Source organism: Suncus etruscus, chromosome 20 (genome assembly GCF_024139225.1).
Source record: "Suncus etruscus isolate mSunEtr1 chromosome 20, mSunEtr1.pri.cur, whole genome shotgun sequence".
Classification (NCBI taxonomy): Eukaryota; Metazoa; Chordata; class Mammalia; order Eulipotyphla; family Soricidae; genus Suncus; species Suncus etruscus.
Window position 1 is genome coordinate 9,372,781 of NC_064867.1, and position 22,039 is coordinate 9,394,819.

Genomic DNA, 22,039 nt, shown 5'->3' on the forward strand with positions numbered 1-22,039 from the left:
TTCAGCTAAAAATGGAAGTATATATTTCTAAGGATGTATGAGTATGGAGGTCTCATAATTTCTTCTGCACATATTATTTAAAGAAATGTTGGCATAATTTCTAGAAGAAATGCCTCAACTCTAATCAGTTGGAGAATAAAGCTTTTGGATGGGGGCAAAAGGCTTGCTGGATTTTTTTAGTGCATTATGTTTATGTACCATTGTTTTAGCTTTTCAAAATATGTATTTGTAATGTGGGGGTCAAATTAACTAAAAAAGAAAATATCGGGCTTTATTGAAGGTGATGTGGCTAGGTTATGAGGACTGAGAGTATGTATTTATTTTATGCTTCATATTTAGTGCTTCTCTTGAAAATAGGGTAAGTTGGAAAAATTTTAAATTTCATTGAAAGCAGACTTGAGTAATACATGTAATTCAGCTTAATTATTTATTTATTTTGGGGTTTTGGGCCACACCTGGTAACACTCAGGGGTTACTCCTGGCTATGTGTTCAGAAATCGCTCTTGACTTGGGGAACCATATAGGACACTGGGGGATTGAACCGCAGTCCATCATAGGCTAGCATGGGCAAGGCAAATACCATACCGTTTGTGCCACTGCTCCAGCCTTTCAGCTTAATTATTAATAGTACTTATTTTCTTTAACTCTCAAAGGTGCCCTGGTTCAGGTAATAAATCAATATATATCTAACTGTGCCCATTGCCAACCATGTATTTTTACCCTTATCCTTAATGCACATTTTCTGAGTACCAACTTGAGGACTTGTATTTCTTTCATATGGAGTTTTCTCTTGACACTGGTCTTGTTTATAGACTAGCAGTACTGGGTAGTTACTTCCATCTGGGAATAAAATTCTAGTAATGACTGCGACATTGGTTTATGAATCCTCCAAGTCCCAGTCCCCCAATTGAAAATTGAAATGTGTGCCCTGGGTCCCCAAGTCCCCAGAGAGGAAGTTCCAGTTGCTCATAATAGTAATTGACTCAATAGGACATCTTTTGTTGGCTGTTTTTTCCTTCCCATTCATCTTCTCCATTGTAGAGTATTTTCCAGAGTTCCAAATTCATGGATTTGTATTCCAATTCTTAACTAGTTATTTCCTTTTGGCAGTAGTTCAAGCTGGAAATCTGTTGAAAAGGACGCAGTGATGTGATTCAAAGCAAAACTTATTGGTTTGGGGGCCACATCCGGTGACACTCAGGAGTTACTCCTGGCTATGTGCTCAAAAATTGCTCCTGGCTTGGGGAACCATATGGGTTGCCAGGGAATCAAATCGCAGTATGTCCTAGGCTAGCATGGGCAAGGCAGACGCCTTACCCCTTATGCCACCGCACCATCCCCTTAAAGTATAACTTATGAGTGAAATAAGTGATAGAGCTTGAATTAGGTAACAGTGTAGGAAAGGGAATGATGATGAAGCAGAGGAAAATGGCCAGATAAACAAATGAGGGAATTAAAGTAGGCTCTGGTTGTGTGAAATGAGGTCAGATAATAAAGCAGGAAAAGAAGTTGGTGGAAAGTGGGAACATTCTCCCATGTTTGAATGGGGTAGTGAAATTTTGACACCCTATTATAGGAAGCTGGCGTCTAGCAGTGAGCAGGCAGATAGGAAGACCATGAGTCAGAACAGTCAGTGGGAAAACGTCAATGTGATCAAAATAAAAAGAGAGATGAAGGCCAAACCAAAGTAAAGAGAATATAGAAAGGAAGTGTGGTTCTGAGACATTTCAAAAGAAGGCATTGTCTGTTGTGGCTGCTGACAAGAATGAAAATCTCCGTAAGTCAAGGGCATATACTCTGTCAGCCTACAAAGCACCCTCCGTCTCCTGTTTTGAACAGCCAGGATGATAGACTGAGGCATCTAGGAGAGGCCAATTACCTTGAATTTTAGTTCAAGTACATTCAGTATCTCTTTGCTACCCCTTCCAAAGGCTGTTCTGACTGACTGTTGAATGACATTACAAAAGGGGTGGATTTTTATTCAACAAAGCCATTCTGAGGAGCTCACATCCCCAGACTCAGGCAGAGCAGGGGTCGAAGCTCAGTCCTATTTCCCAGATGTGTGGCCTTGAGCAAGTTAGTCATGGCCAGAGTTTCCGCTTCCTCAGGCTTTCACTGCAGTTATAGATAGAGGAGAGTTCTTTTTGTGAATAAGGCGCTTTGTCTGTTTGTGAGAAAAATGTACAAAAATGGTCAACCCAGTGTGTAATGCCCCAGAACTGCTCTAAGAAGGATTCCAATATTTTTTCTTTTCTTTTAAAATTAAAATGATGTTTAGAGCACAACATGTTTTAAGGATGTGTCATTGAAATCTATGTATATCTAAGTTATTAAATTCACTACTGAAAGTTTAATTTTATCCTTTACCAGACAATTGTCACTTGGTCCTTATTTGTATCCTCACCTTACCTGTTTTCTTTCAATAACCAACAAAGTGTTTTTAAAATCCCTAAACTTCTTTTTATTTTATTTGGTTTATTTATTTACCATGTATGAGTGAACTCTATCCCTGTTTAATTAAGGACTTTTAAAAACAATTGAGGTAATATTAGTCTTACAGCAGCATAAATACTCCTGTGATTTAGGGGTCTAATGTCACTATATTATCGAGATAATTATAGAAATAGTTAGCACACTGCAATCTAGCAACGTTAACTGGCTAGCTAGCTCTGCCTCTATCTATTTATTTTTATCTGTCTCTATCTCTAGAATTTCTAGGCTCAAAACAAGATTAAATTGTTCAAGATTCTGCACACAACTCAGCTTTGGAAGCGTGGATAAAGAAATACAATCTTCTCAACTCCAGACAATTTTCTCATCTCTAGATAGCTATGGAATTGGAGAGTTTCTATTCAATTCTTTGTACCAGAGATCATATCCCATTTCATGCATGGCTTTAGGTCAATAAATGCTCTATTTTTTGCTCTTCAAAAGACTCCCAAACACAATTCATATCAAACAAAAGTCACCACCCACTTGCCTCCCTTTCACGTTCCTTACCATGAAAATAGTCTTTAGAACATAGAGCTCCGACTCAGTAAAGTGGCCCAGTGGGGTGGATGCTGATATGAATTCCTAAACACTGAGCTGAACTAAGTAGGCACAATTGTCTTGTAGGAGAATGATGACAAAGGCTCCCTTTCATAATGTTTTCAAGTGTGTGCTGGCTGATTGATTCTTCAGTTAGCCGATTTCAAAAGCAGTATATTGGAAAGTGGTTATTTAGTTTGAAAAGGCCTGGAAATTGGCTGGGATATCCCAGGTGACCTTTCTCTCAAACTTTCTGGTTTGCCTGTGGCTTTCTGTTAACTTAATGAACAATCTGAACTAAGTTACCAGCTGGCCACATCTCCTAGCCCCACATCTGCTATGTGACGCCTCCAGAATGCTCCAGCTCTTATTCCAAGGGTTTTCAGTTGCACACATGTGCTCACCCCCATTTCCCCAATACACACATTCATTGGCCCTTCGTTGGTCATCAGGGAGGCCCAGAAGCTGAGTTCAAACTGACTGCCTGTGACTTCATACTCCCAGAACCAAACTTCCTGCTGCCTGATACTTCATAGAAATCTCTTAATACTGGAAAGGAAGAGTTAGTTCCTATATCATAAACTCCTGGATCTCAAAATGACAAACCCTGCAACCATTCTCTCAACTCCGCTTTTTAGGGACTTGGGCTAAACTGCTTGAGCTGAGCTCGATAACAACAGTTTTCATTAAAACCCTTTATTTATTTATTTATTTATTTATTTATTTATTTATTTATTTATTTATTTATTTATTTATTTATTTATTTTTAAGCAAGATTCCTTTTGCTGAGAGAGCATAACCTAAAAAGACAGCAGCTGAATGAGATGTCTAAGGGGTTGGGAGTGTGGAGAATTTGAAGATGATGCAATATACATCATTTCATAAAGGTTGAAATATGAAACTGAGAGAGAGAATGATTTTGTTTCAGTTGGGTGCCTGGAGATGATTATAATATGAAATGATTGGGGAATTAGGTTTTTTTTTGTAGGGAGTTATGAGATATTGGAGATGGAGACACTTTAGGCTAGCATTAAGTGTTCTCTTGCCAAAGACATCTTACAGAATTTCCTCTGAGACATTAAGGTTTGGAAGTAACCTGGTATATGTTCCTTGTCTCCTCCCTGCTCCATCTTTTTTGAGGCTACCATGCTCTCTCCTAATACACATGTTGTTTGCTAACAGCTTAAAACTTTATTCTCCACAACTAGTCTGTCTTTGATGCTGCAGGACCAGAAATCAGAGGATAGGACACCCCAACCTGTGGGTAGGGAAAGACCTGTTGCCCATGTTACAAAAGGTCAGCTTCCTTATAAAACAAATGAGGTTCAAATTACCATCATGAGTTTGTTGTGGAATTAGTTGAGATTAGGCTACAAATAAAACATATATCATTGCTTAGATGTCTCCATCTTCCCTCTCTGTTTTTTCTTCACTTCTCTACATATGTTTCCCTATATCCCATGCACAAGAATTCCTATCTCAGGCTCTGCTTCTGCAGCTAGACACCTGGCATATAAGGAGGTTGCTGGTTGTGTCTATTTTCAGCGGTAGTGAAGAGACTGCTTTTCTCTCTCTCACAATACTCTGAACAGATGCACCTAAACTGTGGCTACATTGGGATTTCTTATAGACTGGCTTTTGGTTGTCTGACTCTCTTAAGGAAAATAATAAAAATAAAAATATTTTTCACAACCTATTTTAGTTTTCATTAAAATGTTCAGTCAGTAACAGGGATTCTTAAATATTTTCTACTAATGAGAAAGTATTTCCCTTCCCCCAACCCACTTACATAATTATCTAACTACTCTAGAAAATTATAATTTTGATGTTCATTCCATGTGTTTTAGTTCATGCTGCCAAAACCATGACTTTGAAGCTCTTGAGTTTCCTCTTAGAGTAAATTATTATAGTTAGAATTCCTTTTCTTCTCAAAAGAAATAAAAATTATACATAAATGGTTATTTCCAATAAAAACTTTAATTTGTGATTGTTATCACTGTTGTTGTTCCTTTTTTTCCTTGTTTTGGGTCTACAGTCAGCTGTACTCCATATTAACTCCTGGCTCTGCACTCAGCGTTCACTCCTGGCAGACTTGGGAATCATCTGGGGTACTGGATATTGAACTTTGGTCAGGCACATCTAAGTCAAGTGCCCTGCCCACTGTACTATCACCCTGGTTCCCTTTATTTCATTTTTAAAAAGGGATTTTACTTACTGGTTAGTTTAACCTTAATAGGAGGAAACAGGGAATTGTGATAGAAATATGTATGAAGAATGGAAGGGTAATGGTAATTTTTGTCTGTTCTATAAATTATTCTGTCTCCTGGTCAAAAGGGATCATTTTAGACTAGATGTCTTCCACAGCTTCCTTAACACCTTAACATGACATATACCAGTCATTTTTATCAGGAAGTCCTAGAAAAAGAAATAAGTATGGATGGGGGAAGAGGATGGAGCAGATGGGGCAGTCCAATAGGTGGCAATAGTGGCAAATCTCAAGGTTAGTTTTGTCTGATGGTCAGGAGAGGTGTTATGGACAAGATTTTTTTTTGGTGGGGAGAGAGTTAAGAGCTAGGTTTTCAGCTTCTTTATCTGTCATTGGTAAACGTTCCACCGTATGTATAGAATGAGAATTGGTGTTTCTGCTATCTATGGAAAACTGTTAGTAGTTACCAAATCAATCACAGTTGTAACTTATTCAAAGTTATTTCAAATAGAAGCCATGAGAGAAAACTTTGAAAACAGTAAAAGACTTGAGGGGTCTTGTTGGAGCACTGAAATAATACATATTGAGATTAATGAGAGAATGTGAAGAAGGCTCCAAGTGGATCTGAAATCAAGTCATTCAGATCAAAGAATGAACCCTGAGAAGTAGTCTACATCGTCCACTGAAGTCAAATGTATCAAATCTATTTTAGGCATAACTAATACTTAATAGTAATGTCAGTGTGATTAGTTGAAGAGCTCAGAAGCTGTGAACAAAAACGGTGGATAAGATCATGCTATCCTCAAATACACATTGTTAGCGCATAAATTATTTGAGCTGAAGGCCCTTGGCAAATAACAGATGCAAAAAGTATTCTCTGACCTCCCCAATCTACCTAAAAGCAGGACATAATTTCCATTTTTCAGACATGGATTTGCACAACCTTACTAAAATAATCTTTGTCTGCTGTCAGTCTTTCCCCATGTATATATTTTCCACAACTAATGATGCCAGCTCAAGTGTCTTTGTTGGCTTGACACTTCCTCTAAGTAAATGTTCTTTTGTTTTGTTTTTGTTTGTTGCTTTTTGTTTTGGGGCCACACTTGGTGATGCTCAGGGGTTACTCCTGGCTCTGTGCTCAGAAATTGCTCCTGGCTTGGGAGACCATATAGGACACTGGGGGATCGAACCACGGTCTGTCCTAGGTTAGCGTGTGCAAGGCAAACACCCTACTGCTTGTGCCACCACTCTGGCCCCAAATGTTCTTGATGTAAAAATGTGTAAAAGGCTTTAGAGTCTAGTAGATTTATCAGGCCTCCATTTTCTTCCTGAAGACTCTCTTTTACATTTGGTATGGTTTCTCCTGTTAATCTATTTTATGTCATGTTAATTTTGGGTCAACTATACAGTATAAAAGTATGGACAAAGTATGTTTTCTCTTACAGAACTCAAGTAGTAGAACCAGCGAATCAGAATCTCCTGGAAGTACTCCAGAATCTAACATTCCTAATATAATAATCAGGTGCTCGTTTCCTTAGTAATGTGGGTCTGTGGCTCCTCTGATCTCAGTGCACAGGTGCTCTGAGAACTGTCTCCGAAGAGAGGCAGGTAAGCACCAACAAAAGAAGATGAAACAGCTGTAATCTAAAAACTGGAAATACTACGCATAATGGAAGTTAATTATGAGATCATTTCTTTGCCCCAGAATGTTGCTTATGGACAAAATCTGAAAATAAGTGTATGCCACACTATGAAAAGAATTGGTCAGAAGTAACATGGAGGTCCTAACTGAGGTTTTCCAGGATCTAAAAAAAAATCAAAAGACATAGAGGTACATTAAAACATTAACATAAAACTGGGGCAGGAGTGGTAGCGCAATCAGTAGGATGTTTGCCTTGCATGTGCTGACCTAGGATGGACCGCAGTTGGATTTCCGGCATCCCATATGGTCCCCCATGCCAGGAAAAATTTCTGAGCAGATAGCCAGGAGTAACCCCTGAGCATCATTGGGTGTGGCCCAAAAACAAACAAAAAAAAATTTAACATAAGATTAACAATGAGTTCCTATTAGTATGTCTTAAATATTGAATACAAATACCTATGCTAAAAGTATTCTATAAATTACTATAACCCATGCAATAATGGGAATATATCAACACTAAGATTGTTTTTAAATCTGAAATATAGATTTAACTGAGTTCTGTGCTTATTCTGGTCATCTCAAGCTCAACTCTTTCTTCCCAAGCATATTAAAATGTGCCAAAGTTTAACCCAAAACTGACCTGCCTCTTCTGAGTAGTTAATGAGATGGGAGAGGAGGAACTCTTGGATCTATGAAGAGGAACTTGTGAGGAGTAAGAGGTCTCCTTTCTCTCCCACAGAGAATGGATGGAAGCAAGGAAGCTACAGTGTCATGAGAACATTAATCAAGCTTGGAGGTATCTACAATGGAATACTACGCAGTGCAAAAAAAAAGAAGAAAATCATGCATATGGACAGAACTAGAGAACAGTGTTCTGAGTGAGCTCAGACTGATGGAAAAATAATAGAGAATGATCTCCTTCATCTATGAGACTTAAAGATACACAGAAAGTTAGCAACAAATGTTGAAAGGCAACACAACAGGAAAACTGAACCACACAACTGAGTTTGGGTTGGGGGTTAAAAGGCATTGTGGCATTGGGGGTTGTGGCATTGGGGTCATTGGGGGAAGGAGGTAGGTACACTGGGACAGGTGTAGCATTGGAATTGTGTGCATGGAAAATTTTATTTTAAAATCACAAACCTTAATCAATAAAAAGTTAAAAAAAATAAGCTTGGAGTATTCAAAGAGTATTTGGTTTTCATGGGACCGCTGCTTGGGCAGTGGCTAGCTAATTATCCTCTGTGATGCATAAGTAGGGTAGAAAGTAATGGGAACTGGTAGGGCTACAGGTAGGCTGAGGTCACCGTCACCATTTAATTCCGTGAAGAAGAGCTCCATGTAGATGCTCCAGAGAAAGTTGGTTGGGCCTAAACTGTACTTTTAAGACATCCAGAAGGACCCAGGGGGATGAGTCTGTGGGACTATAGGGGTTATAGTAGCAAGGAGATAAAGCTGGTTTCCCACCTCAAGGAATTTAGGGCTAATAAAGAACCTCCAGATTGTTAGGCATCTAGTCCTATATTTATCAACTTTGCTGTCCCATTTGAGGTTTTGAGGGAGAAAATTAAAACCATAAAAGCAGCCGACGGGCTGGAGAGATAGCATGAAGATAGGGTGCTTGCCTTGCATGCAGAAGGAGGGTGGTTCGAATCCCGGCACTCCATGTGGTCCCCAGAGCCTGCCAGGAGAGATTTCGGAGCGTAGAGCCACGAGTAACCCCTGAGTGCTACCCCCCCAAAGCAGCCCACAAGGGGGTCAAGTGGTGTTTGCCTTGCATGCAGATGACCCAGGACAAACCTGAATAGATTCCCCGGTGTCCCATATGGTCCCCCAAGCTAGGTGTGATTTCTAAACACATAGCCAGGAGTAACCCCTGAGTGTCACCGAGTGTGGGAAGGGAAAAAAAAAAAAAAAAAAGCAGCCCACAAGCTTGTGTCTTGGAGTTAAGCCTGGGTTTTTTATTCCTGGCAAACATATGATCCCTTGAATCCCACCAGGACTGATTCTTGAGCACAGAGCCTGAAATACGCTCCAAGCATAGCTGTGGTGTGATATAAGTACCCCTCAAATTTTTTTTTTGTTTTCTTTTAGCCAGAGAAAGGGTGCTAATTTGTTCTCTCTCCTGACTCTCTTTTCCCCTCTCTCTACCATGACCCTGAGAAGAGATGAAGTCTAGTAGAGAAGAGGGGGAATGCATGTAATAATCCCCTCCCAATACCCTCTGCGACTTTCGCCACATGTCTACCTTGGAGGCAGAGGTGGAGAGCTCTGAAAGGAACACAAGGTTAAAATTAAGAACTAGCCCAGACCAAATTTAACAAGGAAAAGGGAGGGAATTGCTTCAAATCATCCCCCAGGGGGTGTTAAAGACTGAAAGTGTGGGTTTGATAGAGTGGGGATGAAAGCTGAGGTGTTAAAAACATAGTCTCTTTATCCTTGTCTCCACTGAAGAGAAAAGAAGCTTACTAAGCAAGCAAACTTCCCTAGCAAGTGGAATTCAAAAAGGCAGGAATTCCCAGACAAATGTGGCACATTTTGCTGCCTCTCCAAGGCCTCCTTGGTGGCCTGAGACTGGCCACCATCTCCGGTAAAAGGCACCTGAAAGGTGTCCGGGGCTGTCCTTCTTGCAGATGCATAGCTAATCCAAGTACCTTATTCTGCAAACAAGATGGAGTCTGAGTGTGGATTTGAAAGCCAGCGAATGGCAGATGAATATTGGTGATATTAAATCAGGGTGCAAAACGTTTCTCGTCATCAATTACAATGGCACCATTTATTCTTAAACCCTATAGTTTTGATATTGGGATAACTACTGCTTCTATTTAGCACCTACACAAGTGTGTGTGTGTGTGTGTGTGTGTGTGTGTGTGTGTGTGTATTAATGCAATCACATGAAAAATGCTTTCTGCGTGATAGATTCTCTTCCAGGTCTGATTGCATTCTTACAAATAGAAGTTCCTTGGTGAAAATTCAGCCTGCAGTTGTGTGGATGATGAATGAGACAAAGCTAGACCCAGTTCATATTTCCACGCTTGTATTTGCCCTGCAGGATTGAGCAAGGTAAGAACTTGCATATGTCAGTGAAACAGGAAGCTCTGACATCAGTAGCTACTTGGAAGCAGACCTGATCAAGAAGCAGGCTCCATTTTTCCAGAGTTGATTCCAGCCGACAATCCTGGCTCTAAGCATTCCTTGATTCAACCTCTTTTTACTGTAGGAGACACGATGCATTGCTTTTCTTGCTGCAGAAGCTGTCAGATGTGCTTTTTTCCCCAGCTTGCTAAATCATGATGTTTTTAAAATGATGAATAGTAATATTCACATTGATCTTACAAATAAGAGCTTGCAATAAACAAATATATACCCACATACTGTAATCACTGAAATAAAAATGGACTATAGGAGGTTTGCAAAGTCTGAAGGAAAGAGACAGTATTTTTAAATTACTTGTGCTTTTGAGTGTTAAGTTTGAAAGCAAGCTTAGCAAAAAACTCTTATCTTTTTTTATTTTCTGGCTGGCATTCTTAGCGTGGTGATTTTAAGAAGGGGATTATCATTAAATAGCTTCTCTCTTGTATAGCTCTGTGCCCTTGAGAAAATTGTTTAACCTCTTTACACCTTGGTTGTATCATATTTAATGATGATAATAATAGTATTTACCTCTTAGCGTATAAAAGTGATATTTTTATAAATTTTCTAGGCATAACTACAGGTTTAAATACAGACACATGGCTGGACTCAATAGGCTGAGTGCATACATGGTTTCCATGCAGGAGGCCTGGGCTTTATCATTAGTACAACATGGTTCCCCCACTGGGAGTAACCCCTGAGCACAAGATAAGGTGCAGCCACCGGATCACTGCTGGGTGTGGCTCAAAAACTGAACAAATAATGACAGGTAGAGATATGTATATATGAACTTAGACTGGCTCTGTCCTCGCAGATAGAAAACTCAATAAATAGTACTGTTGCTATTACTATGATATGTAATATGTTTAGAGGATGTGTGGTGTAGTAGAAAGAACACATAGAGCTTTTTATTTATTTTTTTTAGGGAAAGTAAAACCTCCGGACCAATTTTTGTAGCCTATTGTGACACCTCCAGCTAAGTATATGGTTTTGCTGTCTCAGAAGCTGCATCTCCAGATGGTCCAGGATATTTAATTAGGAAAGTGAGGCTGGAATAAAGTGAGGCTGGCACCAGGGTGCTCTCAGTTTCTATTAGCCCCTTCCTGTGTTTCATGGCGTCAGCAAACAACCCTGGCATTTAGTAAAGCAATACACACACACACACACACACACACACACACACATATATATATATATATATATATATATATATATATATTTGTCCTGATAAATTTTAAGTTTTCCCTTTCCTCAGTTAGGGAGCAAAAATAGATGTGTTTTTTTTTTTAACCTGACCCTACCTATTTTTCTCTTAAGGATTATGATGACTCTTAGATGATACACTTGAAATGATTCATTTTCATTTTCTAGGACAGCTGAATCCAGCAAGGGAAGTAAGTGGCTATTATATACCCCTGAATGTGAGAAAATAATTCATTTATTTATCTCCGAATCATCTCCTGGTATAGTATAGTCAGACCAAAGATTCTCTAACCCCAGATGGTTTAACCTTAAAAAACTACATCCTTGGTCTTAGGAAACACTTAGACTAAAAAGCTCAGATACAAGGCGTCATGTTTTACTACAGAAGCCTTGTGAAAAGGGGATTCAGGAGGCTGTGGTGGGCTTCCACTCTAGCTAAAACTACACATTTGAATCACCAGGAAAAATCTGAAAAAAAGACCCATGCCCAAGTTGTACCCCAGTACAATTTAAAAATATATCCAAAGGGCTGAGGATATAGCTTAGCAGTTGAACACATCTTTGCATGTAGGAAATACTGGGTTTGATCCCCAAAATAAAAAAAATCAAATAATAAATCAAGGTGATTTTAGATTAGGTATTTTATATTAGGAAAACCCATCATAGAAAGCTTCACCTAGCCTTTTACCCAATAGGAAAATGCTTTGACAATTAAAATCTTCTATAACAAAACTTCTGAGTTCCATTTCTTAAAACATGGATTGTAAAATCACCCCATGCCACTATCCCCAAATTCAGATGGACGAATCTGCATCAGGTCACACAATAAACAATTCAGACCAGCCTGAGGGTAAAACGCTTGTAGTCTGGCAGTCTTCAACCTAGTATGGACCTCTCTGCCTCCAGAACTACCATTTTTATTGAATACAGAGATCACCCCTGGGTGGGGCAGTAAACCCACCAGGTTTACAAGTAAAGCAATCTTTTTTGGGGTGAAACCAAGTTGTAAACAAACAGATAAAATGAAACCAGAGATACACTTCGTTGTAGGCAAAATAAGGTGTAACCCAACGACTGCTCATTTTTGTTCAAAAGATTGAAGGATACATAAGCCATGTTCTATTGTTCTCTGCTAGAGGCAGGAACCCCAGATCAGAATTTGAAAAAGTGGTTATTTTGCATAGGCACAGTAAAAGTTGGCTGTAATAGCATCAAATTTTAAACTGTATACATCTTTCTAAAAACATTCAGCTTTTTTCATATCTTTTCACATCTCACAACACTTTTCATAGACTTCTCTGAACATAAACATTAGAACCTTTCTGCAGATACACTTAATTAGAAAATTCTTAAACATTCTCACACCAAACACTGTAATACAAGTCTAGAACATCTGAGTTCCTTTGCATAAACTTCATTAAACAAAAATCACAATAACGTTTCCACAGATATATAGTTTGAAAACAAGTTTGTTAAAACATTCTTATAATGAGAACTGTTAATAGTCTATAGTATCAAAGTTTCTTTTTCCATATACTTCTGTGGACAAAGAGATCAGAATATTTTTGCAGACATAATTTGAGAATAAGTTGCTACATAAGATACCTTATGGCAATTGAGAAATATTCACTAGGATAGCTGAAAATTTCCAAACCTCTAACATGAGCAGCCAGAGAGATAGCACAGCAATAAGTCGTTTGCCTTCCAAGCAGTGGACCCAGGAACAGCGGTGGTTCAAATTCCGGCATCCCATATGTTTCCCTGTGCCTACCAGGAGAGATTTCTGAGCACAGAGCCCGGAGTAATCCCTGAGAGCCCCTGGGTGTGACCCAAAAACCAAAAAAAAAAAAAAAATGTTGGGGGTATAGCTCAGTTGTAGAACATTTGACTGCAAAACTCTAACATGCATTTTCCCGGAATTGTGCAAACAAATATTAAAGCACTAAAATTAGAATATCCATCTTTTCAATCATTCAACTCTAGATGGTCATTTACTGATCAATTTTGATACCCAAAAAAATTGTAACCCTCTGCCCACTTTTCTTCAAGTGACTTTACAATGAAAACTGAGAAGGTAATATTTCACCAGAGTCCATATTTTTCTATGAATTTTTGGTCTATGTTCAAGTAACATACTCAGTGGTAGAGTTGGGCACTTGGTCAAATTGTTCTCTCTGATAGAAAATTAAGTCATCCATGCATGCCATCTGTTTTCCTGAGTTCTCAGTGATTGGCTTGAGCTCACACATTGCTCATACTAGGCTGGTTCATTGATTTTGGGATACTTTTTATTCCATTATAGTCAAGTTCATTTATTCAGAAAGAAACCGAATGATTCATTTTATAGGCTTTCTTTGGCTACCTATACCTAACTTTTGTGTTTTATGATGTCACAACAGAATGGAAATTTTATCTTTGTAGCTGATTTCAAAGAAAGCTTTTATGTGCCTTCAGAATTTATTTCTCAGAATTAGTTTTATAAAATGAGGTTCTGACAAATACACATACAACATACATATATGCAAATTTATATTAAATATATGGGGATGCATTTCTAATATCTTTTAATTATTTATTAGAAAATATAGCTTTACCATGCCAATAATGCATCAGTTTTACTAGCTGTACATAAATGGCTGATTTGATCAGTTTTCCTGTCTGTATATTTTTAAGTGAATATATTATAATTTTTAGGGTCTGGAGTTGAAGGAGGAGCTTTACTACACAACTGTAGTAAAGCTGAATATTTTAATCCATCTGCCAACAACCCTCAAACTGGCCAGCTAGAGCCATCTCTAGGAGATGAACCCTGCATAAGGTCATGAAGAGGATTGTATAGAGAAGGGATTCAGGGAGATTCTAACTTTCTGATGATCTTTAAAATGATTGGCTATTGTCTAGGGCTACCTTCCTACTTCTCCCTTGTGTCCTTCCCTGATATGTATAGTATATCCAGGTAGCTTGGGGCAGTGCTAATGGAAATAGGCTTGTGGAAACCTAGCATGTGGCTTACAAAATGGCATCCCTCTTTGGTCAGAACAAAAGAGATACCTTCTATGTGGCCTTTACAAAATGGCATCCCTCCTTTTTCAGAACCCAGGTCCCCACAATAATTAACTAATATACCATAATCACTAATTTTCTTATTATTAAACTTTTGGATTGTTTCATTTTTTTCTGCTTTAAAATTTTTCAAAAACCATATGTAAACACCTCATTTCCTGTATTGTTTTTAATCTTCTTATTTTCTCTTGGTTTGTTTTAAATACTTCACACCATAATCTTGAATTTTCTTCTTTTTCCTCAATATGGAGTATAAGTCTGTGCTCAGTCACTGATATATTTATTTCCAGGAAGTTTTCTGGGCAATGGGAACTCTGGAGAAAATCCATTAACCTTTCAAGGACTCTTGGACATAGTGTTATAAAGACGATTACTTGTTAAATTTCTTAGTAAGTCCTCTGCTATTAACTGAAAGCTCATCAGTTTTAAGGGTAATATCCAATATCACATATCTCAATGTTGTCTAAAGGGGGTACTAACTCAGGTCACAGTAGAGGAGAATGTAAAATTGGGGTGAATCCAGTCTTGGGAATACTTCTTCATAATAATTTAGATTTCTACTAAGATTATGTTGTTACCTCCTACAAAATTTTCTTGAAGATCTCAAGCAGATAAAAACCATTATTGTAGCACAAGAGAATTTTCAGAAATTTATGATTTGTAAAGCTCTCTTGAATTGATCAAGGTAAAATAGTATTAATTTTTATAATCTATAAATTATAAGTTATCCTTACATATGCTCTCTTTTGGTGCCATGTTTATCATTACTGTAAAGAAGAGGGGAAATGTAGAGTTGGTGACCTGGACGTTACTAGAAATACTTTCTCTTCTGGTATATAATTATTAATACATTATAGTTGTAAAAATATTAATATTTCTCATACTTAAATGGAGACCATTAGAAGCAGAATGTATTAGAAATTTCTAGCAGGATACATCTGGAAAATGTCTCCACAAAAATACAAAGGTGAAAAGCACTAGTTTGAAACCTGAAAAACAATTTAAAACTTTGTTTGATTCCCAGATCAATCTCTTTGAGTAATACTTAATTGCATCAGACCAAAACAACAAGAAAAACTTTGCAGTCAACTGTCACTGAAACCACCATCCACAGAGGTAAACAACTTCTACATTGCACTTAACTAAGTCAATAGCTTGCTGTAACAGCAATGCCTTCCCTCTCTCCCCAGCGATCTCCAAGCCATTGACAGAGAGAGCAGTTTGCAATATAGTACTGAAAATGTTCAGGCAGAATACAGTCTAAAATTAATCAACAGCAAAGATCACAGGAGTGTTGTCAGTTTCAAAGAAAAAAGACAAAAAGATATCAATATTAAGTAAATCTTAAATTGTAGTTTTATGTCAGACTTTACAGCAGATATAACTATACTCAATTAAATAAAGATGAGCACTCTTGGTACTAATGGAAAGAAAAATGAATATCAGCAAAAGAAACTATAAATGTTAGACTGGAAAAGAGTAAAGGTGTTTGCTTTTCTGCTGCTAACCATTGTTTGATACCTAACACTGCATATATTTCCTAGAGCATAGCCTGGAGTAACCTCCGACCATAGAATCAGGGCTAATCTCCGATTATTATGGGAGATATTTTATAACCCTAAAACTTAACATACACAGAAAGAAAAAAAATAAAGCTGAAAAATTGAAATCTATAACATTTGGAATAAAAACTTACTGGATGAGATCAATCAGCAGAATGAAGATGGAACTTGAATTAGTAAATTTAAATACATATTAAGAGACATGATCAATTTTGGATTAATTTTTTGTTTATTGGATTAATTTTTTTATTTTAAATATATACATATTTTTCAGGTAGTATGAGTAACAAAGTTGTTCAGACATGTAGAGAGCTTAGATAGATAGATAGATAGATAGATAGATAGATAGATAGATAGATAGATAGATATAGATATAGATATGTAGAGTTTTAGGTATATAATGTTCTAGCATCAATGCTATCATTAGGGAGTCTTTCTTTTCACCAATGTTCTCAAGTTTTCTCCCATCTCCCGAAGTGTCTCCTTAGCAGGCACATTTTTTAAGTTTAGTGTAATTGGCTTTTTGCTTTAAATATATTCCTCTACCAGGGGTCCTCAAACTTTTTAAACAGGGGTCCAGTTCACTGTCCCTCAGACCATTGGAGGGTTTGACTATAGTAAAAACAAAACTTATGAACAAATTCTTATGAACACTGCATATATCTTATTTTGCAATGAAGAAACAAAACAGATACAAATACAATATGTGGCCCCCAGGCCATAGTTTGAGGGCCACTGCTACCATCTTTGTTCTAGGGGCCTTTGGCTTCTGCCCGTTACTTCCTATTCAACCCTTCTTACATACCTGACCTCCTTGATTTCTTTTTATCCAGGTTCTTCATATTTATATAATCTAGGATCTAGAGTAATTAAGGTGTCCAATATTTGATGCCTTATATTTCCTTGTTATATATTTCTATATATAACAAATGAATGCGATCATCTGTTTCTTCTTCTTCTTCTTCTTCTTCTTCTTCTTCTTCTTCTTCTTCTTCTTCTTCTTCTTCTTCTTCTTCTTCTTCTTCTTCTTCTTCTTCTTCTTCTTCTTCTGACTTTTTTCACTTAACATGAGATTCTATATTTCTATCCAAGTTGCAGCAAATAGCATGATTTCATCATTTATTGCATAGTATATTTCATTGTGTATATGGATCATACCTTTATTGCCCACACACAACCGAAGTTGTGTTTGTCCACAAACAACCGAGGTTGTTTCCATATCCGAGCTATTTTGGTAAGCACTACAATATAAATAAACAATATAAATAATACTGTGCATATTCTTTTGTATGAATGTTTTTGCATATTGGGGATAACTACCAAAAAGTGGAATTGCTAGATTATTTGGCAACTCTATTCTTACTCTTCTGAAAAATGTCCATAGGGGTTGAACCAGATGATATTCTCACCAGCAATGAATCAAGTTTCTTTATTACAACTCTCTGCCAACACAGATTTTTCTCATCTTCTTCACTGGTATGAGATGATTTATATTTTCTTGATAATAAGTTATTATGAACACACAACAATATGTGTTTATATATTTTACTTTTTGGCACTGTGATTTTCTGTATGCTTATCACCTGTCCTCTCAAAGAAGTGTCTGTTCATTTCTTCCCATTTTTGATAGTTTATTTGGACTTTATTGTGGTTGATCTTTGTAAGTGCTTTATATATATTTATATATATAGTGTATTAACCATTTATCTGATGGACAGAATGCAAGTATTATCTTATATTCAAGTGAGTGTCTTTTAGTTTTAGCTTGTGTTTCCCATGCAGAAGCTCTTTAATTTTATATAGTCAGATCTGTTTGTTTTCTTATGACAATGGACTCATATTATTAAAAACATCTTTGAGGCTCAAGTCTTGGAGCATTTAACGTAGATTTTAATAGACTCTGGTCTAATCTCAAGGTATTTGATCTACTTTGAGTTGACTTTTGTGTAAGGTGTGGTATACGGATCCAGTTTTATTCTTTTATATGGGGTTACCAGTTTTGTCATCACCATTTGTTGAATGTACTATTTTTCTTCATGCACTGATAATTTTTTGTTGAAAATTTGTTGATCATAAATCTGGATATTTGTATTGAGTACTTGATTCCAATCTCTTAGACAGAGAGTAAGTCCATGGTGTTTTGATTACTATAGTTTTATAATATAGTTTTATGTTAGGTAATAATATACCTTCCAATTTCTTATTTTTCAGTTTGGGTTTTGGATATTAAGGATGTTTTATAATTCCATACAAACTTTATTATTGACTATCCTATTTGTAAAATGTCATTGAAATTTGAATGGATATTGCATTTAATCTAACCATTTAGGTAAAATTGTCATTTAAATTATATTGATACTCTCAATCCAAGAATATAATATGTTTACTTCATTTCCTATATTGGTTAATTATTTCTGAGTTGTTTATTCAACTCTAGAATCTCTATGTATATTAGCATGTCTGAAAATAGTCATAGTTTAACTTTTTTTCCAGTTTGAATGTTTTTGATTTATTTTCTTGCCTGATTGCTATTGATTGGACTTCTAATACTGTATTGAATAAAACTTGAGACAGTGAACAACATTGTCTTGTACCTGATATCAGAGGAAATGCTCTCAGTTTTTATCACTGAAAATAAAACAGGTTGTGAGTTGTTATAGATGACCATAACTATTTTGAGTTTCTTCCAATCTTATTGTTTTAGAGTTTTTTTCATGACCAGAGATCAGATCATTTCCAAAGCTTTCTTTGCACTGATTGATATTATCATATGATTTTAATATTTTCTTTTACTGATGTGGTGTTTTATACTAATTGAATTGTTTACATAAAAACCATCCTGGCATCTGTGGAATGAATCACATTTAATTATAATGTATGGCCTTTTGGTATGCTGTTGGATTCAGTTTGCTAAAGTCAACATTACCCAAAATATCAAATACCCAAATAGATATTATAAAAAAGAATTTCAGATTAATTTTTCTGATGAGCATTTTTATAAAAATCCTCAACAAAATTTTAGCACACTGGTTGTGGGGTTGGAACTCAAGAACATTTTATTGAAGCATCCCTTCCATCACAGTTCTGCCTATTCCCATTTTTGTTTGTTTTACTACATTAAATCAATGATTTATGTTTTAAAATAGATTCAACTTTTAATATGATCAAACGGGCCGGAGAGATAGCATGGAGGTAAGGCGTTTGCCTTGATTGCAGAAGGACAGTGGTTCAAATCTCGGCATCCCATATGGTCTTTCGAGCCTGCCAGGAGCAATTTCTGAACGTAGAGCCAGGAGTAAACCCTGAGCACTGCTGGGTGTGACCCAAAAACCAAAAACAACAGCAAAAAAAAAAAAGCTGGGTATGCTAGATATATCTAAAATGCCCAGATATAGGATGTTATGTCTGAAGGCAAAGAAAGTCACAAGATCGATTCTACTTTGGGAGTATTTTGGAAGTAACGTGTCAGATATCTAAATTGGATTTCCATTGACCTTCAGGACTTAAGACATCACAACAGTGTTTAGTTACTCAGTAAATCTCAACGGTGAATGTAAAAATTGAAACCACTTTAGGTACCCGGAGTGAACCAGGATTACACTCCTGTTACACGTTGATTTATGGAATCTTCACATTACAAAGAAAGGATGATGAGAATGTGAACACTTAAAGTAAAAAAAAGGTGAATTTGCTATAAAATATTACAGAGGTAGCTATATTAGTTCTAAGATGTAGTCTCACTTTGAACATTAGTCTCCCTTATTGTACAAAATAACAAGAGCACAATCTCCAATCTCATCTATCTCTGTTTAAAATGGTTCTCTTTCTTCTCATTCCTTACCAACTTTGATCAAGCTTTCTCCTTCCTTACACTAAATTTCTTAAAAGTTTGGTTACAAAGGGGTAAAGATTAGGCAGTTTGTTATTTATTCAATTGAATGGTGTCTAAAATTTATCAGGCTTATATAAAACACTACACTCACATTCAGAATGCTGCTAAATATCATGTGATATGAGCCACACAAGAAGAGAGCCTGGAAAAAATAGCTAATTTTATTTTTATAGTTGTGAGTTATGCTTCCTCCTGCATATGTCATGCCTGTTATTTAGAGATGCATAAAGGCATCTACATGGCCTTAAATATATGATTTTTTTCTGTGCTTTGTCTCTTAGGGGTCTCTTGGTGCTAATAACCTCTACTAATTTCTAGGTCCCATAAAGCTATTTCAAATTGTTTGAGAAATTCAAAATAAGGAATTGTGTATACTATCTCCTTCCTCTCATAGGTCTATAGTTAAATAGAAGTAACAAAGGGACAAACTTGTGCTGGTTGTTCCTGAAAATATGTAGTTGAAGCAGATTGATAGAAGTAGGTAATAGATAAAAGATGTGGATAAAGTAATTCTCTCTACAAAGGGAGAGAAATATCTTGGCATGACAGTATTTTTTGTAGACTTTCTAAGTATGGAGGACCTCTGGCTTCTAGAACAAAAGCAAAAGAAGAACTTGTCCTAAAATGCAACCATGTATGTATATTATTCAGGCGAATGACCATCTGTATATATACATTTATGCCAGTGACCCCCATGAGGAGTCAGTAAAGTGAGTAAAATATCTAACTGTCAGTCATGAGTACTAACAGTCTAAGCTGTTTAGATAGGAAGATAGATAACTTTAGAATGCCTATGTTCTCTCTTTCAACTTTCTTGCTTTCTCTTTTTCTTTCTCAGTAACTAAAAGGCAGATAAAATATAGTGATAGTTCAGAGCAGAAAGATTAGCACTACTAATAAATGTCTTTGTTTGTTTTTGAGGCACATCTAGAAGTGCTCAGGGGTTACTTCTGGCTCTGTGCTCAGAAATTACTCCTGGTAGGGTCAGGGATCCATATAGGATGCTGAGAATCAAACCTGGGTCAGTTCTGGGTCAGCTGCATGCAAGGTAAACACCCTACCGCTGTGCTAACACTTAGTTCCTGAATGTCTTATTGTTAAAAACTAGACTTATTACACGAACTTTTCTGTGAAATGTCTGTGGTAATTTCAATAATGTATTCCTTCCATAACCCAAGAGATATTCAAATGCTAATCCCCTGTATATTGCCTAATATGGAAAAATAGATTGGCCCATGTTATTAACTAATCTTAAAATTGGATGTGATCATGATATGTAGAGATAAACACTAAAGATAATATAGCCAAATTGTCGAGAGGGGGGAGGAGATTTTATTATACAAGAGGAAAATGTAGTATTGCAATGAAAGATGAGATTGGATGAAGAGAACACAGTCCAACAAATGCCAGCAACCACTACAAGCTGGAAAAATGTTAATAAATGAAATAAATGAGTTATCTTTTAAAACTTGCAGAAAGAACCTATAACTATTGACACTTTGGGTGTAATTTTGTAGAATTCGTTTTGAACTTCTGAATTCAGAAGTTGTTAGAGACTAAGTCTTTGCAAGGAACAAGCATTTATTCACTAAGTTTGTGGCAATTTGTTTCAGTAGTAACAGAAATTGAATAGAAAATAAATGGCTGAAATGGTTTGAAAAATTGTTCCAAATGGCTGATGAATTGGCATGTGAAATGTTCCAGAGATTTTCTTCTCTTGTCCCCAAGTCTATACTCATAAATTTCTGTCACTGTTGAAGGCATATGGCAGATATCCACAGCGAGGATTGACAACAAGGACCAAAAGGGATATTTGACTAAGGGAAACTGCATGGTGAAAATTATTCTAATGGGGAAAGAGATCCCATTTCTTAATTATGTCAATTAGTGAAGTCATGAAATGTGTGACAGGTTACATGGTTTTGTTATTTTATCCTTAGACCAAGAAATTTAGATTGTGATTATATATGGAAAGTAGGCATAAGGCACTAAGTCTTAAGAACATATCTAGGGATATTTGATATTATTAGAAGTTCTCCTAGATTCATCCTTTCCTGGAAATTAAAATGAATTGGTTCTATATAAAAGGTGGATTTTAGGCCACACACTCGGGGAGCCAGTGAGAAGAGTTTACTAAACTTTCTGCTGGTGCTTCAATGAATTCATTGTGAGTCAATAGTTTTCAAAAATATTCTTTCCTTTCTCTTCCATCTCTTTGTTTTTCTTTCAGTTTTCTATTTTTTTCAATTTTTCATTTTTTTTAAAACATGTTGCTTTTGGTCTTCCTAAAATGTATTTTTTATCAGTAT